Source organism: Ambystoma mexicanum, chromosome 6p (genome assembly GCF_040938575.1).
Source record: "Ambystoma mexicanum isolate Mex_15411 chromosome 6p, UKY_AmexF1_1, whole genome shotgun sequence".
Taxonomy (NCBI): domain Eukaryota; kingdom Metazoa; phylum Chordata; class Amphibia; order Caudata; family Ambystomatidae; genus Ambystoma; species Ambystoma mexicanum.
This window is the reverse complement of record NC_090935.1, coordinates 1208538945-1208564376: the sequence shown is the minus strand read 5'-3', so window position 1 is coordinate 1208564376 and position 25432 is coordinate 1208538945. Positions and strand designations below refer to the sequence as shown.

Genomic DNA, 25432 nt, shown 5'->3' with positions numbered 1-25432 from the left:
TGCATCACTTCGACCCAGCGCTATTTACCGGCTGGCAGAAAATACCTCCCACTGTAATTTAAGTAGCCGAGGTGGAAATGATGCTGGAGGCAGGGGAAGTCCTCGGAGTACCAAGGTATCCTGAAAGCCTGCGACAGGAAGTGCAGCTCGGAAGAGCGGGAGGAGTAAAGGAGGAAGAAACACAAGGGACACACCACATCGGGCTGCCATGTCCGCTGATTCTGAAAATTGGATGTGGGGACGCACCACTGTATACTGTACATTTCAATAAGATCCAATATGTTAATTATGGTTAGGAAAGTATTTCAGGTGCTCTGGGTAAGTTTTACCGGCTCCAGGGACACAGAATACTAAGAACCTATAGTTCCTCGAGGCACACAAAGAAATACCCGGGCACTCCTGTGGGAATATCCCAATATGGCTCAGAAAATATATAGAATCCTAAATATATATTGTGGGTTTTAATGTTTATTTTGCACAAATGTGATGAAAAAAGTTCACACGTAATTCTTTACATTTTCAAACAGCAAAAACATCTTAAAGTAATTTTGAAATTGATCTGTAAAAATAGATACAATGGATATGTGCAATCAGAGAAAGTGTTGTTATTCTTGAGACAGAAATGACAGCATGCAACTGTGCAAAAGTATTCCTTAGTGTGAGACAATGATGTGCAGTAAAGGGTCCTCCTGCTGCTGCTATGGGTTTCGGGAATCAAACTTCCCTTTCTTCAGGTAGGTACATTCTGTCTTCCTAATAAAGGATAATGTGAATCAATAAATGCTGATAATCTGGTGGGAACTCAAACATGAGAATATGGGCTTGGGAAAAGTGGACTACGTGGTTTCTACAGTCTGCAGTCCGCGGCCCGTGAGTTTGTGTTATCCCACCTTCGTAAAACAGTAAGGACGCTCTGCAACGCTGCTGAAATCCTCTATGTGCTTTCCTTCTACACCATTTTACGGTATTAACTTGAATCAGAGACCGTTTTAAGGAGGTTATTCTCTACTGTGATCCTCTTTGTTTTAGTGTAAACACTTTATTTGAATTTTATTTTCTTTCTGTTTCTTTAGAGCGTACAGGTAACGTGGTAACCACGCCCCCCTGTGCACACGAGCGCGCGCAAGTCCTGACAAGTCCCTCTATGCCTCTTCGCCGCGGCGTCGCGGCCGAGGCTGAGGGAACTTCTCGGCTTGCTTGGTTGCTGTGCAGGAATGGCTAACTCCCTAAAAACAAGCATGCCGAAGGGCCTGCTTCCCGTGAATCAGCCTGTGGCGGACAGGGCTGTGGGTATTATTACAAAGAACTGCTTCCTCAATCACACTTCCACTCCGAAGGCGGTGCGGAACGCGGCAACTGCCAAAGCCGCTCTTACCGATTGTATGGACATCAGGACATTTTGGAAGGATGTTTCATCATCAACAAATGTCGTGCTGACGGACAATGCAGTGAGTACTTGTAATCCCATAATCCCTGCCCCTTTTTCCAATTTGGACCTGCCAGCTGTTGGACAAAAGTTAAACTTTGAACCTCACAAACAAGCACAATGTGGCGGGCAGACAGCACTAATTATTCCAACGTTGTGCATTCCTCCACGTGCGGAAATTGCAAAAATGAACATTTCAATCACTGACAGTCTTTTGAACTCTGTGCTGTGCACAGCCCAGTTGGAGCGGAGGCTCCTGTTGAGCATATAACGTCTGATGTTGTAATTATTGACTTGAATTCGTCTAACTCTGGTTTTTCTCCACAGCTTCTTTCAGATAATTTGCCTAAATCACCAGCAATGTTTTCCAGTATTGGAACCGATTATTCTAGTATTTGTGTGTTCTTTTGTGCACCAACGCAGCGGCGAGCATGTGTTCCGCCGGTGTTTACATTTAATGAAGTACCGGTATGTTTGGCAGAAGCCCCTCGGCCGTGCTTACCCATTACTTCTGTGGAACCACTCCAGAACATAGATGTAGTCAATTCTGTGTCAAATAGTCACGCCTTGATGTAAATTGCGTTAAAAGCTACTCAATTCTCTCTTTCTGCCTTGCTTAAGTTATATGACACCCTTACTGAACAGGTTCACAAGCAAGCTATACAAATTGAACATGTGTTTCTGTGGCAACAGAAAGCCACCCATAAATTGCAATCCAAAGGCACAAATCCGTTTCTGCGGGCCCTGGTTCCCTCCACACTGACGACAGCAATGAGTATGAGGTCTGCTGTCCTCTTGCCACCATCTGTAGCTGGACCTGCACCGGTAGCGGGCTCTCAGGTGTTCAACCCGATTCCCCAAATTGATAATGGATAATGGGTCCAACAACCGCATACAGAGCAAAATAATGGCTTGTAGCTCCTCGCATGAAACTTCAACGAAGTCTCCTCAAGCCGCATATACGGTTTTCTCAAAAAGTGCCAAAAGTGGTACAAAACAGTCCAATTTTCCTATCACCAAGCTATCCAAAAATCAACCAATGACAGAAAACAAAAAAGGCACAAAGATACGAACTTTTGTCAAAAAGTTGAACATACCGAGTACTAATGTAATAACAACTGCCCAAGCTATTTCCCAAAAATATCAGCTACTTAACTGCTCCAAGGCGAACAGATTGGAAGGTGGCACATCTGATCCATCTCTTGGATATGCCCCTCTTGACACACTCGTTTACGAGACAACTTCGCAGCATTCGCATACAAGCACCAACGAGGGTAAACCACCCTTGGCGCTGCCACCCAAATCCCTGACAACAAATGACACTAACGTGGCTCTTAATACTAGAGAATCCCATCATCAAGGAATAAGAAAAGCAGTTGACGCTTACATGATTAGTCAATCTGCCTCTAAAAAAGACAACCAACTTTCTACTCCCTCTAGCGCAAATGCTAAAAGTGTTAGCCTCAAGGATCAAAAGGCAAATGAAAATCTCTTGCCACTAGAAGTGACCCATAAGACTGCATTGGTAAGCAACACATATCCGGACATCGACAAAACCAGTGTCAAGGTGCAACTTGGCCAGGTAGATAACCGAAAGCTGCACACTTCCATCTGCCTTGATGTGAAAGATTCTTTGACTCTCCTAACATCTCAAAATTCTCTGCTGTCGCAGATTACACCTGAAATTTGATATATAATTTAAATGGCCTTGGGTCCCTTGTGTAGCCAAGGGAGAGCAGCCACTGTTGTAGCGCCACTGGTCAAATCTGCATCTGCCGTACTCCCTGTGATCTCCAACAGGAGACCTCCGGCCAATTTTTCCTTGAAGCTAGCATGCAATGCCTCTCCCGAAGTTCAATATGATCTGAATAGAAGATCGAGAAGATTGATCTTAGCCATTTCCTCTGATATCCCACGGCTAGAGGACATCTGTTCTACTGATTTGGTGTTGGTGGAATTCCCTGTAAAATCGAATCGCCAATGTGTACGCATATGGCTGAATTCCATGCTGGTTCAAAATACAATATGGCTTGCCAAGAAGGAGTTGTTCCCGTTGGGTTTCACACTTACTACTGAAACAACAGTGAATGATGAGATAAAAAATAAAGCACATTACCAACCCACACCTCATGGTCCTATTCACTCCATACTCAAACAGAACCCTTCGCATTGTGAACCAACTAACTGCACTTGCAGTCTACCAACAAATAGTGCCTAACTAGTCCAACCCGCGGTAGTCCAAAACATTGCACTCTTAAGTTGGAATACAAGGGGCTTCTCCCATCTGATCAACAACAACAACAGTAATTTAGCTCAATATTACATACTTATGTTACAAGAAACATGGCTAATGTCAGTTCCAGTGTGGGACAACTACGATCTCTTTTTGAATCCTGCAAACAAGGCCTTGCATGGTAGGCCCTCTGCTGGTTTGCTTATTGCCGTCAAATCAAAAGAAGGTATTTTCGCACAGGCATGGGCAATGCCCAATGAGTTTTTACAATAGACCAAACTAAAAGTTCACAATGAAACCTATGGTAAATGTATATTGGAATCCGGTGAGAATATCGGACGGTTGCTTTATTAAATCTCTTGGCGACTTATGTAGTCTTATCGCAATGGCCACAACTATATCTCGAATCATAATCGCAGGAGACTTTAATTTAGATTGCACAATTGAACAGCCTTCCACTTACAATCCACGATTGGCAAAATGGGCAGCATTTGTGTCCTCAAACAACTTGATTAGATTAAATGGCGCCTTTCCAACCTATATTCCCCCTCATCCAACCTGGCATCGTGGTGGCAGTGCTTCTACGATCGACTTTATTTATGTAAACACTTACATGTTTCAAAGTGATGCCAAGTTTTGTATTGTGGAAAACATACATAGTGATAATAACCAACTTGTAACACATTGTCAATGTGCTACTGTCCTACCTGTTGCACAAGCAAACCACTTGAGTGAAAATCTTTTGGTAAATAACAGCGGTAACCGGCTATGATGGTCAGCCCAATCTCTAACATTGCTAAGAGATCAGCTGGCCTCTCAATGTCTTCACACTCGTATAGGGTGTGATTATCCGCAGCCCTCTTACTCTGATATGTTACATTCCCAAAGGGTGAGTATTAGCAAAGGTGTACGTAGTGACCATTTGCAGCATCCTAAGATATATGTGTATGACGCGGCCACTAGAGCTAGGAAGACAGAATTCCATCAGCAGCTAGGAGCAGCCTCTAAATTGTCATCCGAAGAGAGAGAGAGACCCTTTCTTGGCACATATTAAGACCACATATAAAAACTGGATCAGATCAACTAGCGCTCAAAGATTGCAGCATGACGGCGAACACATGCTGTCTGCAGTGCAGTCTAAGAGCCTTGCTCTGACTTGGTCTTTGCTCAATCAGTCAATGCACTATTCTCAAGACATTATGCAAGCAAATAATGTCACTGAACAAGATTGGAGTTCCCATTTTCTCGAAATTTATGTGGCTCCTTCAAATACTGTTGCTCATCTACCATATGATCTGGGGCCCTTTCACCAAAAGTTTGACCTAGAGGATATTCATTTTTACATAAATAAGATCAGTAAGTCAGGGGCTTGTGGTCCCGACGGTTTATCCAATAGGACATTTAAGAAACATCCTGAATTATGATCGAAGATACTATTTCAAATATTTACATTAATTAACACTACTCAAACTCTTCCAGTATTTTGGACACATTCTTTAATTGTCCCGATCTACAAAAAAGGAGACCGTTCACTTGCATCTAGCTACAGACCAATCGCGTTATTGGACGCTCCGGGAAAGATTTTCACCAGATTGATGTTGAGAGATTTTAAGGAATGGACCTGCACAAAACTGCTGCATGACCCTTTTCAAATAGGTTTTGTGGCCGGTTTAGGCACTAGTCCCAATCTGATGGTTCTGAATATGGTCAAATCGAAATATGCAACAAAGAACCAAGTGCTCTACATAGCGTATATAGACTTTCAATCCGCATTTGATTCCATTGATCGCAACATCTTGTACCGTAAACTCATCCAGCACAATTGCCCTTCTTCTTTACTTTCTTTGATTATGCGTTTTCATACAAGCACTACAGTCCACGTCAGGCTAACTTTGGCGGGTAAACTCACTGCTAAACTGCATACATTTCGAGGGTCTGAAGCAGGGATGTATATTAGCATCATCAATTTTTTTATTTCTTCCTGCTTGACCTTGGTGTTGATTTATGGTCTGTTCAGTGTGATACCTCTAAATTGGGGAAATACAAAATTTCTCATCTTCGTTACGCTGATGAACTTATTCTTTTATCCCAAACTCCATCAGGTTTGCAGTTGTTGCTAAATAAGTTGAATTCGTATGTGTCAAGCAACAATTTGATTATCAATCTGCGCAAAACACATATCATGGTGTGTCCCCCTCATAATAATTCTAGACCTAAAGATTACAAGTGGCATCTGCAAAATACAAACTTAACTAACGTGGCTCAGTATAGATACTTGGGATTAAATATTGCAGTGTCTGCGTCTAACAAAATTAATGAACATGACAGATGTAACAAACTTCAAACACTAATATGTCAAGCAAAAATTCTAAATTGGAAATTTGGGAAGTTTGCCTTGACTCACATCATGACCTTTTATCAACTAAAGGTCATTCCTACTTTACTGTATGGAACTGACTGTCTCCCGCCTTTAAACACAAATTGGCCAAAACTAGAATCTCGGTTTTGGAAAGACTTATAAATATTACTTGGTTCTGTGCCCTTGCCGCTTATTAGGCATGAACTAGGCCTGTTATCTCTTGAAGTTCAAGTTAAGTGGAAAATGGCTGCCTTATTTAGAAAAAGCATTTTAGGTTTGCATTCTAGTAATCTTTTGGGAATCATGGCTGAACATCTTCTAGCGCGAGACCAATTATTTACTAAATTGTGGTGCGAATATATCCTGCATGCACTAGCTGACGCATCCATAACTCTTGATCTTCTGTTGTTTAATCCTGATCGCGCAAGTCAAATTATACCAACACGACTGATAACAAATCGAAATTTGTGCTTTAGGTACATAGACTTTAAGTCGAATCCGTTTCTATATAAGCGCTTTCGAGTTATGGCAGACTACCTCTGCAAATGTCCAAATCCCCAAATGCGCAATCTATATCTTAGGTTTAGATTGAACCTTGAGATCTTGGTGAGAAGGCGAGTTATATCAAAAGAACTATTCTATTGTCGCTTTTGTGAAAACAAATCTTTAAAAGAAACTTTAGAGCACTGTCTAACTGTTTGTCCCAAACTATCTAATCTTAGGAGCATACATTTAAAAAAGGAATGGGTGGTCTTTTATAGTAACATGGAATCAAGTATGATTTGGCATCATTAATTAAATAATCCCAAACAAACAGTTCGCACAGCGATCATTCACTTTCTGTTGGCCACCTTTCTTGATATGCTAGCTTTGTAAAAATTTGGTTGATTTATGTTTTGATGATTATTAATTCATTGATATCTAAAAATGTTGGATTTGTTGATTTATGTGATGAAATGTTATTTATATAATTTGAAAGGATGATTTTATTATCCAATACAAAAAAAATAATAATAATAATAATATGGGCTTGGACTCATACAGATGCTCTAACCTTATGAGAATTTTGGCTGCCAGCGGCGACCTTTGTTACAATACAAAACACAGTCAAAAGAAAGAGAAAAAGAAAAAAAAGAGAAAATAAGTCTATCTTTTACTAAAACTTGTTACAGTCACTGCAAGTCATTTTAAACAATGAATCAATATTGAGTAGTGATATCAAAATCACTAACTTAGTGGTGTAACAATATCATGCCAAGAAAGGCCTCCTGAATGTCTTTGTGGTCAACCCTACAATGAACAGAATATGTGTGTTGAGTAGTAATACATACACATCACATTATTCTACATATGGACTTAAGGGAAAGTAACTTTCTATCAAAATGAGTCATTTTCTTAGCCAAATGCGCTGCATTAGCTAAAGTGCTGTTAACCCTTCCTATGAAAAAAACGAGCAGGGATTTGGTATATATTATTTAAGGGATTTTGGTAAAAAGAACCAGAGCACCAATGCATTGGGGCTCACTTACCTTCTAAATCTTAAAAAGCCGAGTGCGGAAAGGGAAAGCGCTGAAAAAATAGCCTCCCATCCCTCACTCAACTTTGTACTGAAAGACTGGGCCAGGTGGGCCGTCTGACGTTAATGTACGTCATGACGTCGTCCACACGTGATAATGAAATTAAAGTTATCATGAAAGACTTTTATAGTTGTGCTCAATGGATATTCAGCCTTATGTCAATTGAATGTCATGCTGTTCAAAATAAAAATCCAAGATTAAAGTATGTGATCTGAATATGCTTTTTGTTCTCGAAATAGAGAATAACAGCTGTTCGTGTACTTGGAATAATTAAAGATCACGCAAAACGCTGATCATGGCTGTAAATGACATCACATGTCATGCATAATAAATCCTCTTAAAGTGAAGTGAATCCGTCATTGAGTGTGAACACGCGCGTTGACATATCTCACGTGTTGTATGTACTCTGTATTGCGGATAAATAATTGTCTTTAGCTCAGTGCTCAAGTCGAGGGTACACGTGGGTGGACAGAGTCCACCCACTGTTTTCAGAGGGTAGACTCCGTCCCCCCAGCTAAAATGAAAAACATTGAATGTCCTCTTTGAATTTATGAATTAAAGGCGATGACTGGAACGAACAACAGTTGTAAGGTTTGCAGGCCAGACACTTTGACACTGCACTATATAACCTGATGAAAAATAACAAACAACTAAAGGTGAAATGTCCCATTTCGGTACTGCAAGTCCCAGGGAAGACATTTGTATTGGTTCTTGGAGTTTAAAACATGCACACTCCAAAAACACTATTGGAAGAAAAAATCCTATCTTGGTTTTGTGTGTGTGTTGATTTTATCAAAGCCAAATGCCATTCGTCCTGTGCAATGTGGGTCGTTATGCATAGCCCGTTTAATGAAATGTGCATATTTCAACTTGCTATGCTAATTTCTGGCGATATCACATCTCATTGCGTTTGTTGATGAGTCCCCGTAAGACCAGATACTGCATCTCTGTGAAATGCTATGCTTAAGCTGCCCAGTATGGACCTGCCTGCCAAGAGACTGGCCTAATCCCTTTACAATACAAAGGACACATGATATTAATTTTACTGCGAGAGCAGTGTGCAACACACATTTACAATACATCATTGTTAGTATATCTTCATCCCACATGTTATGTATGAAATGAGATATCAGTCCACTACTGTTGTTGCGAACATATTAATATACTTGCATTTAACATTTAAATATGCTACCAATTAAGCAATCAACGTGACTCACTGATCTCAATATGTTCTAATAAAACGTACAATTATTAAAAGTGTCAAGTACCTTCCAACCTCAGAGCTCATTGCTCACATGCCATCATGGTGTTTACAAACAAGTAGGCATCATATCGTTTCCTAGATTCTAATAGTATTCCATTATTGCATAACATCTTTGTTTATAATGCATTATGGACATCGGACCTAGACACTATTATGCGTCCACATCTAATCTATTGCAGGGCACACCTGAAGCCCAGCTGTCAGCCATCGGACTGACGGCTCATCAGCACCCCACCCCACGTGGAGCAGTTTATTCAAAGTTAATTGCCTTGAGAAAAACCCACGCGGTCGAAACACTTGTCGGCTGACCATAATTGGGACTGTGAGTCCATATGAAACAATTGATAAATAAAGTCGAAGTGCAAGTTAATACGGACTTTTTGTACTAAATTTGGTAAATCTACTTACCTGAAGATTCAAACTAAACGCAAGGTATCCAGGATAAAAACCCTGAACATATAATGCATTACATGTTGACAGATAAAGATATATGTTCGAAATGGCTGTGTGAATTAAAAAAAAAAAACAGTTATTACTGGCGGCTAGTTCTCTGTCATATCAAGGTGAGTTACAGTGTCGATGGGATGTGTCAGATCTATTATACACGATGAAACTCCAACAAGGCATTTCTATGTAGAATGTCTGAGTTCCAGATCGATTGGTCATATAATAACTTGCTAATCACACATCGCATTATAGCAAGGCTAAATATAGCATGACTAGATTCGGGATCAATGGGTCGTATGATGAGCTTAAGGATCATACACAACACAGATTAAATAATCATAGTGTGTATTATATTAAAAGGGGCATTATAGATAGCATGTAAGGACCCACTCTGTTCATTCCTCGAGGTGATAAACAATCAAAGTGTTCAATCCAAAATATGTCTTTTTGGAGGAGATTTCTAAGTGAGTCCCTGCCATTTCTCAATGGTGGTATCTGATCTGGTATGATCACCTGCATTTGGACTACAGGATGATGTGCTTGGATAAAATGTTGTGCAAGTGGAGATTTTTCTGACCTAGTCCTGACATTGGAGTTGTGTTCTTTCCAACATGTCTTGGCTTTGCGTGTGGTGATTCCAACATAAAATATGCCACACGGGCATCTTATCCCGTAGACCACTTTGGCCGAATCACAAGTCGTGGAACGTTTTAACATAATCTTCTGACCTGTGTATGGAAGATTGTCCTCCTATTCAAACAGAACAACACAACAGAAAGGACCCTGGCTTCCACTCCCAGAGAACACACCAGAACACCTGCACAGGGTCAAGGCACCGGCAGAATTAAGGTGAAATGAAGTCCCATGGGACGAGGGAGTCTGAGTGAGATCTATGAAGTACTTAAATCAAAAGGACACTTGTGAGGATGGCAGCAGCCACAGTACCCTTTCATGAGCAAGCACAAGCACAACTACACAAGCATCAAAGGGTCAAACCCAGTTCTGAGGAGCTCTGGGTCCTCAGTGATGAAGCCCCAACATACAATGCAAACCTCGGTAGCTCCCAAAGCAACATAACCACACACCAAGAGAGGGATCCCGAATTGATGGTGCATAGCACACACCGTGAAGGCAGTGAGGCAGGTCAGGCCAGATGATGCATGCAAACAATAGAATGATCCAAGGGGGGGAACCCAAGAAAAAGGATGCCAAGGGTTGGCATCAATCAACCACCGCAGGAGGAAGAGCACCGTCAGCCACCCAACCTCAAAACCCCAGAGAAGGCAGCACTGCACACGATGACTGAGAAACAGATCACCGGGGTTGGAGATGGCAGCACACAGGGACAAGGTAAGAATACAATGAGCTGAAAACGAGGTAGGTTAACAGTGTACCACAAGAAAGGCACAGATACCTCAGCAGCACTGGTGGAGGGGCGGGGGTCACATGAGGCAGGACTTCGGCAGCGTGCATTCTATAAACAAATGCCTTATTGAATGTTCAGGACTGGATCTGAGTGGGCCATGCCAAAAGCAGATCATCACACATGTGTGATGGAGACAGACAGAGGAGCTGAAAACATAAGAATTGATTGGAAAATGAAAGTGGAAGGAGGAATGGGGGGACCTGCATGCAGGTTAAAGGAACATAAGGAATGACTACAGAGGGTATGATAGGTTATTTATAACGCTCTTAATACCCAGAGGTTGCTAAGGGCCGATCCGGCGATCGAACCTGTGTTGCTCCGTGCCTTTATGCTTCCAAGGTGAGCACGTTGCCCCTGAGCTATCCTCCTGAGACAACATACGGCTATCCTCCTGAGACAACGGTCAGGAAGACAACATAATAACTGATTCAATCACATATTGCTTGGAGAAAGGCATATCACACAGAAAGGTGTACTTTGCATCCATTATCATGTGATGAATGAATGCTGTTGCATGATCGTGTTGACACTGAAGGTGCCAACTGTGGGACTGTATGTGTGGAGAGTGTGGAGTGCGTTACCAGCAATCAAGTGAGGTCCCAGTTTGAATTTCAAAGCCACAAAGGAATTATGAAGTGTATTAAATGAAGCAAGAAAAGGTGACATGATGAAAGGCCCAGGCCTTAGACAGAAGGAATGGAATAATTTGTGACACCAGTTGGATTTTACTAGTTGAAATGGAGGCAAAAGATGTAACAAGGAACAAAAGGGCAGAGGGACAGTGACTTGGCCCTCTCCTCACAGGATTCCTATACGAGAACATTGTCCTCACTGACATAGATTAGAACTCTTTATGCATTGTGACAAATCTCTCCCCAACGGGGAGCCACCCCCTTTGGGACTAGGGAGGTGAGCCTGCTAAGCTTACCCCCCATAGGGGACAGGGCAAGCAGGAGCTCACTGAGGGTGAGCCCCACCCACCCTTAGAGGACAGGAAATCCAATAATGGGGATAAGTGTTATCCACCCCTAGCTCAAGAAGCTACCAACTATGCCGGTTTTATGAGCATTGAATGGTGCACTGACTCACAAATAGATAGAGGACTGGTTGACTTGTCTTCTGATCCCTTTCAGATACCGTTAGAAAATGAAGGGGAAACGCCCCTTTTTAGGCTACAACAAAAGGTGTATTTGGCACTGGAAGAAGGAGACCGAGTAACCTGTGAAGTGTGAGAGGTGGAAAGACCTCCTCTGAGAAGGTCTTTCTAGAGGAAGCAGAGCTGTGTCTGGGTGTCCTTGAGGGAATGGAGAGACCCATGGAACACTGAAACGCCGGTAGGAGAAGGAAAAGGCAGGGATATCCGGTGCCTCTGAAGCTGAGAGATCGACGGTGGATCTGGAGCAAAGAACCACCGAATAAGGCGGGTAGTAGGAGGGAAAGATCCCCACGACGATTGCGGCCACACAGAGAGGAGCCAGTGAGAAGCCAATTCTGAAGCTCCCCATCTTCCTATGCAGGACCGCCAATGAAAAACCAGGTACACGGTCACTCTGGGAGACATGGAAGGGGAAGGCTAAATATATCCCAGGGTGGAGTGAGAACCAGCATACTTCAGAGCAAGGTGAGATATGACAGTCCAAGTAGGGCTACCAGAAGGCATACCCCAGGGTGGGGAGTCAAGCAATAAACCCCAGGTTCGGGTGAGAACAAGCATACCTCCAAGCGAGGCAAACCAAGACGGTCTAACTGAAACCATATCCCCATGGGGGGAGCCAAACAACATATCCCGGAGTGGGGTAAAAACAAATATAACCCAAGCTAGGATGAGAGACAGAAAAGCCTCAGACAAGCTACCAGAAACCAGATCCAGGGTGAAAACAACCCAGGGACACAATTATGGGCCAAGTTGGCCTGAGAAATCTGACAATCACCATTGGAAAGAGTGTCACCAAACTCCAAGCTGGGGAACCCACGGACGTTATTGGACACTGATTAGTGACGGGGAGACCAACTAAGGCTGGTTCATTACCCAAAGACTGAAATTAACTTTCTCGTGAGGGATAACATGGAAGCAACTTATCCAAGACTATGATACTATGAGATCTCCCCAGAGGGTGAAGAGAAGAAGAGAGATTGGTAATAGAAACTGAAACTCTAACAAAGGCCCAGGGGCCGTATTTCTCGTAACAAGGAAAGGTCACAATGGGGTTATAAGTTGGCCACCATTCTTTGGTTTGGGGGAAGAAACTGTCCTGTGTTTATTCATTTCTTTCTTGTGTTGAAAGTGGTACCGAAGGAATCCACACTAGAGTAGGTTTTCTGATTGGCTTACTTAGTTTGCTTTAGGGAACATCCTGAAGAGCACCCCTTAGACTTCTTTCTTTCTAGGACAGGGCTTCACACTTTAGGGACAGAGTAGGATTTTGAACTGGTGAAACAATACATTCCCTTAAGAAAAGTGGCTAAGTGCTTGTCTCCTGATTCTGACTTACCACAGTCTGTACAACCTCCACAGTCTCTCCATACTCACTTAGCTCACTCCAAGCCTTGAATGATGTTTCCCTTGCTGAAGAGCCGTGCGCTTGAGTGCTTTAAGGGGCCTCATTTCTCAGCTCTCATGTGATGTACATAATCGCCATGATGTGCCTTGCCAACACTACTCAAGAGGATGAATGTGCAGGGGAATGCTGGACTATATAGATGTCATAAATGTTTCATGCCAGTAGGGGTGCAGACTTTCAACCACACCATGCCTCCACACCTCAGATCATCACCTATACCCTCAAAGGACCACGCGCCCATACCTCAATAGCCCATTCCCTTGCACACTCATGCTCCAGACTATCCACCAATCACTGTTTCTGACCCTCACAATAGGATTGTCAGGGTCTTCACTGAATGTTCAGTCATAGCACAGTGTTATGACCAAAGCCAGGAAACTCTAGTTTCTGGCATGAATGAACACATATATTTCCCTTTCCCTTTGCTATGGCACAATCAAACGCGTGTACACAACACCATTGTTTGACACAGATTGTGTGAGCATTCCAGTGTCATTTGTGTGGTGCATGTGTGCAGCGATAGGAAACTATATTGTTCGGGCCAATTCATAAAAACTGTATCATGCAATGCAAAGCATGCAACTGGACACAGAGCGATTATTTGCAAGAAGTGCACTTGCCGTCTATATGATGACCATTGAGAGGGAACATTAGTTAGACATGTGTTTTCCTTGATATGTGTTATAACTGCATTTCTCACAACAATCTCCCTGAAATCGTGGCCCAGTCTGGGTAACCTGAGCCGCACAAGGAAACAGGAATTCTAGGCCCGGTCACAAACCTTGATGAATGTACACAGTTGTACATGCCTCTAGATAGACCAGCCAACCAAGAACCAACCTATCACCAACTCCATGTTATGCCACAACAAGTCTAAACATGGTTCCCTCTGGAGCCACAGTATCTGCATGCCCTGCCCTTGGGAAATCGAAGCACACCTCAAACCCGTTCTGACGTCGAAGACTCCACTCACAGGTATAATGTAATGTTAATGACCCTGGTCTGGGGTGGGCTTGACCATTAACAGCCTTCTTGCCCGAGTCACAGGGGCCCGAGCAAAACAAGGTATTCGGAGAGGGCTCAGGCCCATTACTGGCCAAACCATCCCCAGAACAGGGTGAGTGATGCTACAATAATTCAGGTAGCTCCCTGGTGCATCCATGCAGGCGCCTAATAGTTTGATTGTAAAAAGAAATCAGCTTCACACATATTGTGCTTGCCCGATACATTACAAAATAAATTGCTTGGTGGTAGTCATAGTAAAAGGACACTATTTCTAAGGCCATGATGCAGAGCGAGAAGGTGACATATGGCAGGCAAGAGAGGGTACTTAGCCCGGGAAGTGTGGGCCGAGGGGGCATGTGGGGTTCAGTGGAGTAGGATGGGAAGGGGGCATTGTCAGGGGAGAATTCATGATCAAGGGTGCCAGACAAAACAAATCATGGCGGCTCGGTGGAGTGGCACAGGAGTGCAGGAATTGCCTTTGTACCTCAAACCTTTGGGGCAAGCGACATACCAAATAGGACCCAACCTACTGGAGAGGTCCTCCAAACACAGGCCAGCCCATTGCAGATCCTGCCTTTCTGACAGATGGCTGTAGGGCAAATGTGCAGGCATGGAAACACCGCCCATGCTGAAGGCACAGCTAGAAGGAAGGCTTCGCCAATGCTGTGTAGGCTGCATTTAGTTTTCTTAGCCTGTTGAACACTTTTTTTTCACAACCTTTATTCTGCAGCCTTTCCTCAACAATAGCTTCCATGGGACGTTTTTCACAGATTTTCGATAGGTTTTTTTCAAATTAATGTTAATCTGGTATTAGGATGTGAGTAACAGCTTTATGCAGCTGGCTTTATACAGTACAATATGATATGTTACGGTATGTTATTTATAACGCACGTAATACCCAGAGGTTTCAAAGCTCGGACCCGAGGATCGAACTTGTGGTGCTCCTGTCGTCTTGCTTCCAATGCGTAGACGTTGCTCCTGAGCTATCCTCCCGAGCCTAGCTATCTGAGCTATCCTCCCCACCAACAAGTGAAAACGAAAGTGTTGCTTGAAGGACATGCCAATGTTCAAAGATTTACAGGATGGCATCCCCTGCACCTGCTTCCACTTCTCACTTTGACATCTCTCAAAGGGCAAGTGAGCAGACAGGCTCTGTGCCGTCACTCACAGCTACCTATGTCAGTCCTCAAGCAGGCTGTGCTAGCCCTCATAGGCGCTGCCCTCATAGCCAGTGATCTGATCTGGGAGTTCTTGACAGAATAGGTGATGCCAGGATTGAAAGAACAAACATAAAGTACTGTGGCTGGTTTTAGGTGTGTACATGACTACTACATGTGCTCTCCACAGACCGTTCTGGCCCTCACGTTAGGAGCGGTCTGTGACAGGAAGAGGTTTTGAAATTTCTTTGCAGTCAGCAGCCACAACGCTGATCACTACCTGACCTAAGTTGATTTGCAATTCTCCTTGCAGATTGTGGTGGGAGGGAGCGCTAATGTGTGGGTGGGGCTGTAGGTGACATCCTAATATCAGTTTAAAAAGAAAACACATGTTTTAAAAACTATTTGTAAAGCTGTGACAAAGCTTCAGGGGACAGCTGTTGTTAGGGGGGATGCTGCAGAAAACCACAGCCAAAACACAACACAGTATATCCATACAACTGTGCATTGAAACATCCTGGTGGCACATGGGTATGTGCAATGATGTGGTAACAAAAGGACTTCTCCTTTGCAGGAGTGTAGGGATGACTAGTGAATAAAACTCCTAAAAGCCCCACACTGCTTCTACTCATCTAGCAGTGATGCCAGTCATAAAGGTGAAACACGCAAAGCCTGAAACGTATAGCTTGTATCACCTCTTAGGGTAGCGCAGGCCGAGCTCAGGCTATACCTTTCAGAAAGGATGTGTGCTGGTGCCGAAGTGAACCAAACTACAATAGTACTGTGGTAGCAACATTAAAGAAAGTCCAACCTAAGTTCTATAAGAATAGAATCATTAATTAATGAAATTAATAAAAATGCAGACAACTAATGAAAACACTTAGAACTCACCTCTATACAGAAAAACACAGAGAAAAGAAGACTTCAGAACAAATTGGTGCGATGGGTTTGTAGACAGGGGTTTTCATGAAATGATTTCCGCAAGAAATTGTCACAGTTATTAGAGATGTCTTTGAAAAGGTAGTGAAGGGGGTTTCCAATTCACTAGGGCCCTTCAAGGTGGGCCAGGAGGATAGGAGCACTTCAAACACCTTTAATGTCTTTTCTTTAGGACTCTACAGCATCAAGCCAGTTTTCTGAGTGCTTGACCATAGTCGAGCCGGTCATAAACCAGTCAAGTCATTCTTCCTAATGGTGCATCGCCATTCAGATGATTCGTGGCAACGGGTCCCAGTGGATCGAGTCAGGGTTTGATGTCTTCCAGAGGGTGGATTAGGCAATAAAGTTAGCGTCGAGATGATGATCCTGCTGGGTCAAACGGGCACAATTGACAAAAGTTCACACAAATTGACCTTTGTGTCATGTGAGGCAATGGCTTCCAGCCGGCTGAGTAGTCATTTGAGTCAGGTAGAGACAATGCTTCTGTTGAATCAAGTCAGCGGTTGAGAAGCGGTGAGTTAGTTGCTTCCAAGAAGTTGAGCTGGTGGTCAATAGAGTCAGGAGGATCGGCTTCAATGCATAAATCCAAAATCAAGACAACTCGAAAGTAGGTAAGCAGTTCAAGATATTTCCAGTGCCAAAGCGAACAAAGCAGGTTGTACAGTGGCTCGAAGTGAGCGAAGCATGGTGCCTCTTGAGGCAGGAAACAGGCTTTGGGCTTATTGTGTTGGAAAACGCTGCAGTTTTTCTTTCCAAGTTTCTCAGGCTCCTCCGGCTTGGAGGAGCCTGAGAAACTCGGAAAGAGAAACCGCAGCGTTCTCCAACACAACCGCGTTGTTTCTGCCTGAATCTGCTTTCCCATTTTGGGCTCTCGGTCTCCCCATGGGGAGCCCGAGAGCATCAAATGGGAAAGCAGATTCAGGCAGAAACAATGCGGCATTGCGGAAAACAACCGCGTTGTTTCTGCCTGAATCTGCTTTCCCATTTGGGGCGCGGGGAGCCCGAGAGCCCCAAATGGGAAAGCAGATTTAGGCAGACACAACGCAGCATTTAGCATTTCCCATTTGGGGCTCTCGGGCTCCCCACGGGGAGCACCGGAGACTCAAAGTGATAGCCACAGCAGGCAGAAACACAACACGGTTGTGTTGGAAAACGCTGCGGTTTTTCTTTCCGTGTTTCTCAGGCTCCTCCGAGCCGGAGGAGCCTGAGAAACTCAGAAAGAGAAACCGCAGCGTTCTCCAACACAACCGCGTTGTTTCTGCCTGAATCTGCTTTCCCATTTGGGGCTCTCGGTCTCCCCATGGGGAGCCCGAGAGCCCCAAATGGGAAAGCAGATTCAGGCAGAAACAACGCGGCATTGCGGAAAACAACCGCGTTGTTTCTGCCTAAATCTGCTTTCCCATTTGGGGCTCTCGGGCTCCCCGTGGGGAGCCCGAGAGCCCCAAATGGGAAAGCAGATTTAGGCAGACACAACGCAGCATTTAGCATTTCCCATTTGGGGCTCTCGGGCTCCCTACGGGGAGCCCGAGAGCCCCAAATGGGAAATCAGCTGTTGCCAGAAACACCACGCGGCATGTAAACACAACCGCGTTGTGTTTCTGCCTGCTGTGGCTTTCACTTTGGGTCTCCGGTGCTCCCCTGGGAGCACCGGAGACTCAAAGTGATAGCCACAGCAGGCAGAAACACAACACGGTTGTGTTGGAAAACGCTGCGGTTTTTCTTTCCGAGTTTCTCAGGCTCCTCCGAGCCGGAGGAGCCTGAGAAACTCGGAAAGAAAAACCGCAGCGTTTTCCAACACAATAACGTTGTATTTATGTTTGCGGTCGCTTCAAAAGCGACCGCAAACTTAAATACTTAAATACAACGTTTTTAAAGCTGCGGTTTTATTTCTAAGTTTTCCGGGCTCCTCCAGCCCGGAAAACTTAGAAAAAAAAACGCAGCTAGTGCTTATTTTTTAAAAAAAATAAATAGCACTTACCGAGATTCAGCTGCAGCTTTCCTGCTCTGGTCTCCTGTCCCCGTCCTCCGCGTACAGCACTAATGAAGGGAAAGCCACCCAGCGGTAGCTTTTGTTTACTACAGCTGGCTGGCTTTTCCTTCATTAGTGCCGCAAAAGCAAAAGCCAGCACAGGAGGGCATCCATTTCACAAAATGAATGCGCCCATGTGCTTGCTTTTGCCAATTTTGAGCTTGAATAGCTCAACATTTTACATAGGAAGTTTTAAAAAAGAGAATGCTAGTATTATTTTTTTATGTTGCCTATCTATTTTTTAAATACATTTTTTTACTAGACCATGCCTTTAATCTCTGTGTTAGAAGACTTTGGAGCAGACTCTATTCCCAATCAGGTTCCAGAATAAATCAGGGGAAGACCCTCTCTTTCTAAAAGCAAAATGGCACAGTGGATTTGTCCAAACTGAGCTTGCTTTAAGGGTCCACTACTGGCTGCTATAAGAAGTGTGCTTTGCCTTCCGTTGTCCTGCCCAGAGTGATATGTCTCCTGGAAGTGGGGAGAGGCAAAGGAACTTTGGGAGCCCTAGGAAAACCCAAAATGGTGGGAACCTTCTGTGAACTGAAGCTCTCTCCTGAGCTACTCTAATTTCACCCCTTTACAATGTCTGCCTACATCAAAAGGACTCCAGTAATTAGCACCTTGGTTGAGAGATGGCCATTGTAAGGGCAAGGCTGTCTTTGAAGTACTCGTTTCCAGCTAAGCACTCAGCTCAGTACCTGTGTGCTTGTGTTCTCTGGAGGGTGTGACATGCCTTCTCAGAGAAATCAAATAAAGTGCTGCCAAGACGGGACCCAAATGGTTGTTTAGTGTACAGCCAGCCCAGATAGCTCAATACAAACCCAGCCCTGCATGCAAGATTCACTGTCCACCAGGTTGGGAAAATGACATCAATAACTTGTGGCTGTATAGTTGTGTCATTTCTTTAGCCACCACACCAAACCAGACATGGCTTATATTTAGTTTCTAATTTTGGCGATTGGTTGTTATGTGTTTTAGCTAGATGTTTGAAATACATTTGGAATTATGGATGTTAGACGTTTGAAACTATGAACAGGTTTTGATAATATGACAAGGGGAGCGACATACAGTTATGTTGATATTTACAATATCTAATTTTGGTAGGCAAATTATTGAGGTTACTTTACATTGGAAGTTATTGGTGAACAACAGTGGGTACCTGGATAATCAGTGACCACAAGCCTTATAGGAGTTCGTGAAACATACAGGATAGTGATTTGGGAGAGATAGTGAAAATAATATTTGTTGACATGCAGTGACAGTAATGGATGATTCTTTTTTCTATGATTTATTGTAGAATGTCAGGTGCCTTCCCTCCTGATGAAGCGCTTCTTATTGTCCAAAAGGAATTCATGAAATACAGGGTCTTTTCTCACTATTAATTATAAGAAGATCTTTTTAAATCATTTGCGTACAGAATATTGTTAATTATTGAAAGTGACTTAGTTTTTACTGCTGAGAGATTTATATGTTGCATTAAAAATATTGTGCAGGTTTATGTTAAATATATTGTAGTGGATGCTTTAAACAAATGTAACTATGCTTATATATGATATTGTTGAAAATGATACGTTTCACTGTAATTAAATGGTTATGTCTGAGTTTTGGGAGGTTTTCATTTTAGAGTGCTATATTGCTACTACAGAGGTTTGTAGAACTATTTGTGGTTTCATGGTTCTAGCACTGTGAACCGTTAGTATAGAACCAATAATTACTTTTAATATTTCTGAATTGAGAATAATACTTGTGAAACCCACAATTTTGTTTAGTTATATTTAGTTTTTACCAACTACCACCAGGCTTCTGGGGTATACAATGTTGATTATTGGACCAGTGGGGGCTTACAGGTAAAAAGCCACCCCTCTGAGTTCAGAAATGCAAATGTGACATTTGAACCTGCTCTGTAGCCACTGCAAGGTACCTACTGGGGTATGTCAGTGGACTGTACCAGCAAGGTACATTTGTGCACTCTGCTCTTTTGACATGGAGCATTACGAAAGTGAGGTCTAATTGGCAGATATTTCTATAAATGAAAAAAGGTCAGTGTGAAGAATGTGACCATCTGCCTGGTAGGCGTAAGGTCACCTGGGATTTTTAAAATGTATAATTAGATGGGATGATGGTAGACCAACCTCATGAAAATGTAAAAATGTATGGGGCTAATCCACACACATGTTCCTATGCTCACACCACAACAAAAGCATAGACCTGTGTAATCCGGGCTGGGCAATGCCTACAGGCTGTCACACGCCGCCGCGGCTGGTGTGTGTGGAGCCGATGGCATTGGTGCGGCCATTAGCCCGCCCCGCCACGTCTCCGCGCAACGCCCCGTGGCGGTCTAGTCTTTCTGGTGGCCGCCGGGGGAGGCCTTTTTCCGTCGCTCCAACCCGGAAGCCTGGCGTCAGGCTTTCGGGTTGAAGCGCTCGTAAGTTTTCCTCTCAGCTCTCTGCGGACCATTTCTTCCTCGCTTGCTCCTTTCCTCCTTGCCGCTTACCTCGCTGGATTCTGTCCTCTTCCTTGCTCCTTTTTAGGTTCGTGAGTTCGCCTCATTCCAGGGTTACCTCCAAATCCTATTGTTCTTTTCTTGTCTCCTGTTTCTGACAGTACCGGTGTTTGCCTATTGGCTCGCCTTCACTTACCTGTTTTTTCTCTTCTGTTTCAGGCTGTTGCTTAAGGCTACTTGCCATTCCAATAAGCCTTGCCTCTCATCCCTACCCATTCTACCTATCAACACCTCGCAAAGGGAATACCTCCATACACCACCAGACAGGGTTGTTTTATGCCTAGCAGATTTTTCCCCAATTTGGTCTGAACCGGAGGAGGGGCCCCCCGGACCACTCACTTAGGGGTCAGGGTGGCTTCCTTTTGGGGCAGATTCTACCTACAAAAAAAAATAAGGATGAACTGTGGGAGAAGAGTTTTGGCGGAACTTTGGATCAAGAACCCACAGGTGAGGAGGAAGCGGTTTGGAGTGTCCAAGAAGTGGGGTCTGAGGAAACGGAACTTGATAGTTTGCAACGCCAAAAAACGCCAATGGCTACTCCTGAGCAACTTCAAGAGTTGGTAGCAGCCGTTCAGGCTATGAATGTAGATTTACAGAACGTTAAAGCTGAGAATGCCGCCCTGAGGCAGCTGTTTGCCAACCGAGAACCCCGTGAATCTGACTTACCTCCCATCGCCTTATCCTCGGGCAAGTTCGACGGAACCGCAAAACGATTGAAGGAGTTTCTGGAAGCCTTTTCCGTCTATTTTGCCTTTCGCCCTCAGACTTATTCCACTGACCATACTAAGGTGGGATTAATGGTGTCAAATATGACAGGAAATGCTCTGGCATGGGCTACCCCTCTGGTGACGGCTAACAATCCGGTAATCCGATACCATGAAGCCTTCCTGTCATTGCTCAAACAGACTTTTGAACAACCTGATATTACCCACGTAGCAGCTGAGGAGCTTCTCGAAGTACAGCAAGGGACCAGTCATCTACTTTCCTACATATCTACCTTCAAGCGACTGGCTACGGAAGCAGGATGGCCGGAACAAGCCCAGTATACCATATTCCGCCGAGTTCTATAGGAGGAGATTTAGTACGAGCTAGCACACATCGCTCACCCCATAACCCTATCAGATTTGATGTCGATTGTACTACAGATAGAATATCGGTTCACTGAACGAAGAGCAGAAAAGAGGAAGCATAAGACCCCAGTCACCCATCCCCTTGTGACCTCCTCTCTACCTCCTGTGCCGTCCTTAAGCAGTAAGGAAGAACTTATGCAGATTGGATCCGCCTGGCCCCCCCTGACACCCGAAGAGAGAAGACGAAGAAGAGATACCGGACTTTGCATGTATTGCGGATCCAATTACCATCTCCTACGTAACTGTCCAGATGTACCTCCTAGGCGGGCGGGAAATAACCAACCCCGGACCTAATGGGGACTAGCATCTGAGGTCTAACCCCCAGTCCCTATGTTACAGTAACGGTTACGTCCCAAGTCGCAACGATGGATTCACACCTCATGATAGTGGCCATCCAGCTGAAGACACGACACTCGGTACTTACTACCATGGCACTGCACGATTGCGGAGCCGCAGGGGTGTTCATAGACACTGTTTGGGCCCACAAACAAGGTCTCACCCTTCTGCAGCGTGAAGATGCCCAAAAGGTAGAAGGGGTGGACGGTACCCCCCTTTCCTCCGAGCTGCTCATTTTCCGATTATTCTCGGTATTCCGTGGTTTAGGAAACATATTCTAACCATTGATTGGACTCAAAACACTATGGTATTTGAATCGGCTTTTTGTAAACAGAACTGTCTTACACAACCGCAAGTAGAATCTGTGCAAATCCTTACTCCAGAAGTTTGCGATGTTTGTTGTATTCCTCCCGAACTATCCGAATACCAATAAGTATTCAGGGATAGTCCCGTCCTGGACCTACCTCCACACCGTCTGGAAGATTGCGATATAGAGCTGCTACCAGAAGCCTTGGTACCCTTTGGGCGCATGTTCTCTTTATCCTTGGTAGAGAAGAAGGTCCTTTGCATCTATCTGGACTCGCATCTGACTAACGGGCTCATACAACCATCAAGATCCCCAGCAGGAGCCTCGTTATTTTTCAGACCTAAATGGGATTCATCGGAACTGAGACCGTGTATTGACTATCGTGGCCTTAATAAGGTCACCTTTCGAGATCGTGACCCGATGCCACTCATCTCAGACATCCTAGAGGCTGTACAAGGCGTCTCAGTCTTCTCTAAATTAGATTTACAGAGTGCCTACCATCTCCTCCTTATTAGAGAAGGAGATGAATGGAAGACGGCGTTCAGGACTCCTTTTGACCTGTTCGAGTATCGGGTCATGCCCTTTGGATTAGTTAACACACCGGCCATATTCCAGCATTTCATGGATCGTCTCTTCTCGGATTCACTCTTTTTGAACACCATAGTTTATCTCGACGACATTCTGGTATTTTCACCCACACCACAAGAACACACCCAGCACCTAAGGACAGTACTTAATCGCCTCCAATCCCAACACCTGTTAGTAAAACCGGAGAAATGTCTCTTTAATGCCTCATCAGTCCCTTATTTGGGGTATATCCTTTCACCGGAAGGCATTACCCTGGACCCGAGGAAGGTTTCGGCCATCCTGGAGTGGCCGACTCCTGCTTCCCTTAAGGAGGTCCAGCGATTCCTGGGTTTAGCTAACTTCTATAGGAAGTTTATCGGACAATTCTCTCAGATAGTCTTACCTATCACTGCCCTACTCAAGAAGGATGCACGACCCTTCCTCTTGACGGAACAAGCAAACCAAGACTTTCTAGTACTTAAAGAGAAGTTCTGTACTGCTCCGGTCCTGTGCCAGCCAGATCAAACCAAGCCTTTCATAGTGGAAGCTGATGCATCGACTAGCGCTTTAGGAGCGGTTCTTCTTCAGGTCAGAAACGGGAAAGAACATCCAGTGGCATACCTCTCGAAAACCCTTTCTGCCAGTCAAAGACATTATTCTGTGATAGAGAAGGAATTACTGGCATTGAAGGCTGCCTGTGAGGAATGGAGACACCTGCTACAAGGAAGCTCTCATCAATTTTACACTATGCACGGATTATAAGAACCTACAGATCCTCAGGAATATGGAGTGCGTGAATTCAAGACAAGCACGCTGGGCTCATTTATTTAGTCAATACGACTTCACCATAACTTATATTCCTGGTACTCTAAACAGCCTGGCAGATGCCTTATCCAGGCGTGATTCCCCAGAAGTACAGACAGTTCCTGTGCCAGAGTAGATGTTTCCTAGGAACCGGATTGTGGGCTTGATTTCCTCCTTTCTCCAGGAGGTCAGGACTGTCACTACGCCTGAATTGGAAGCAAGCGTACCTCGGAACATACGACACCAGGCCCGGTGGTCCGACGGACTGTTGTTAGTAGGACAGAAATTGTTCATCCCCACTAGGGCCTTACAGTTGAAGATCCTAGGCTGGGGTCACAACCATGTGACTGGAGGTCATAGAGGAGTACGAGGTACTTTAGAACTCATCTCTCGTTCCTTCTTTTGGCCCACTCTTTCTCAGGATGTCAAAAGACATTGCAGAGCATTTCAGACTTGTGCCAGGAATAAGAACCCGACCCACAAATCTTATGGTCTTCTTGAACAACCAGAGATACCTATTCGGCCTCGGTCCCATATATCAACAGATTTTATTGTTGATTTGCCCTTGTCTCAAGGTTGCACATGTCTGGTGGTTACGGTGTATTCCTTCACCAAACTTGCTCACTTCTCCCCACTACCAGGAGTGCCATCTGCTTCAGTGATAGCGGAAGTATTCCTTAAAGATATCTTCAGGTTACATGGGTTACCTGAGAAGATTATTAGTGACCGGGGCAGTCAATACACCTCCTGATTTTGGGCTGCCCTAAGTCAGCATTTGGGGATCGAACGTGCACTTTCCTCTGGGTTTCATCCACAGACCAATGGTCAGACAGAGCGGCTTAATGCCTCTCTCGAGCAATATCTTAGGTGTTACATTAATAGTCTACAAGACAATTGGGTGGCCCTTCTACCTACTGCAGAATTTGCATATAATAACTCCGAGCACTCAACTACTGGTCTCAGTCCTTTCTTTTGCACCTACAGAATACACCCGCGTGGTATACCTCAGTTGTTCAAATCCCTCTCCAATGTACCTACACTTGAGTCTATCTTAGCCGAGATAGCCTCCGCTCACAAGACTGCTCAACAGAGTTTACACTTATCAAGAAGAAGGTATAAAGAGCAATCTGACCGGTCTCGGCTACCCTGTCCCAATTGGAAAGTAGGCGATCGAGTCTGGCTGTCCACCAAGTATTTACCTCGATGGGTTCACCCGACTAAAACTCACTCCCCGATTTCTGGGTCCCTTCAAGATTGTGAAACAGATAAACCCTGTGGCCTTTAGATTACAACTCCCAAAAAGTATGCATCAGGTTCACCCTGTGTTTCACTCCTCCCTTCTTCAATCTGTCGATCCAG

The 25432-nt window shown here is 44.3% G+C and overlaps 1 long non-coding RNA gene across 1 annotated transcript in view; it reads left to right on the top strand.

The window, feature by feature from the left end:
- The first annotated feature begins 1221 nt into the window (after window positions 1-1221).
- LOC138511026 (uncharacterized) overlaps window positions 1222-25432 on the top strand; it is a 94372-nt gene continuing 70161 nt past the window's right edge. The window contains exon 1 of the long non-coding RNA XR_011280544.1: window positions 1222-1448. This is a non-coding gene — a long non-coding RNA (uncharacterized lncRNA). The remainder of the gene's footprint in view (window positions 1449-25432) is intronic.